Source organism: Coenobita brevimanus, chromosome 3 (assembly GCF_032717465.1).
Source record: "Coenobita brevimanus isolate Jiangsu-jjx chromosome 3, ASM3271746v2, whole genome shotgun sequence".
NCBI lineage: Eukaryota > Metazoa > Arthropoda > Malacostraca > Decapoda > Coenobitidae > Coenobita > Coenobita brevimanus.
Window position 1 is genome coordinate 15,891,820 of NC_136956.1, and position 1,676 is coordinate 15,893,495.

Below are 1,676 nucleotides of genomic sequence, written 5' to 3' on the forward strand. Positions count from 1 at the left end.
TGTTTTTGGGTTCTAAACAAATAACAAACCTAACTAGGGATATTTAATACATTAGGTTCACATTCTATGGCCTTGTCATTAAAAAAAACAGAAACCATATTTTGAAAATACTGAACCATGTAAACCTTCATATCCCATCATTTTACGTTTGTGTTTGTGAACAATTTTACTGTAGGTTAGGTTTTTCGTTGTAAGGATAATTCACCTATGCCATTGTGTTCGAACATTGCATATTTGTTCACCTGTTCCACTTGTACAACCAGATACATTGGGTGTTCGATTAGAATCTACAAGATCTGAGTGTCAGAACACGAGAGCTTGTCTCATAGAACATCTCTGCCACTCTCAACCGAACCATGACAAACATTAGGAATCATTGTTTTGATATGGGTCATACTTCCTATATGGGTGATTTCAGAATTTTACGTGGTAGCAGTGACAGAACGGATCTGCGAATTTTGGAGTCATTCTACACCCATTAATACTACATTGAGTACACCGCTTCCCGTCCGATCAGCGAAGTTAAGCAACGTTGGGTCTGGTTAGTACTTGGATGGGTGACCGCCTGGGAACACCAGATGCTGTTGGCATACCTACGTGTCAAGTAGGGTTGGTGGAGGATTAGTGCCCCTCCCTGTAAAACAATGAACTCTAAGCCATTGGCCACCCCGTCTGGGATACATGGCGTCTGGCAATGAATGAATGATGAATGAAAATAGCTATGAATCAGTTGTTCTTTCTTTCTAAGCTAGTATAATGATACTTCACTGCATGAATACATGCCTTAAATTTTACTGTTTCGAACTAGACGGCAGATGATTCTTAGATGCTTCATGAATCCGCGCCTTAGTTTTGCTCAAAACTATTAGTTGTTCATAAAATTAAGTCCTTTTTCCTGGAAATGATTGGTAACATAGCATTTTCTTTTTTCAGTTGATAATGGGATACTCAAATTATGTAAGTCTGTAACTGATTTCTGGTATAATTTTAATCATACGTATATTTAAACGTTTAGGTCTGATGATGGGATATCTATTCCCGAAGCGAGTCACCTTTATTAAATATGAAACAGCTTATTATCATCCTTCTCGGCTGGCTCAACGTTATAAGATTTCCCATTTGGTTCATACTCTCCCTCCTTCCAAAAGAATCATCCTGTCTCCCTTTTTCTCCCCTTTTCCATACACTCTTTTATCACGTCTCTATGCCATTGCTCCTCCTGTTCTTCCTCCCACACTTACGAGTAATCCACATTTCTCTCTTTTGTTTTGCTTGCTCCTATTTTTTTCACCATGCACCTACCTTGTTTGCATATTTTTTTTCTTTCACTCTTACTTCGTCTCTCCTTTCCCATAGCGTATCTGTTTTTCAACCTTCATTCATTATCTTCACATTTCATTTTATTCATTTTATAGTAATCTCACTATTTTTCTTTCTTCCCTACACTAGTCTCTTCTAACATTATTTCCTTCGGACGCTTTTCTTCCTTTCCACCCTTTCTATCGCTACTTATATATTTTTTATGTTTATTTTCTCATATTTTCATATTCCACTGTCTTTTATTTCTCCCTCTATTTTTCTTCCTACGCTTCACCATTTACCTCTCTTTCCCATATCCCCATTTCCTTTCTATCATATCCATATCCTTTTTTTCTCAGTGTCCCTTCCATTTCTTG

General features: G+C 37.4%; 1 pseudogene; it reads left to right on the forward strand.

Moving 5' to 3' along the window:
* Positions 1–467: 467 nt before the first annotated feature.
* LOC145394553 (5S ribosomal RNA) lies at positions 468–590 on the forward strand (annotated as a pseudogene).
* Positions 591–1,676: the final 1,086 nt, after the last annotated feature.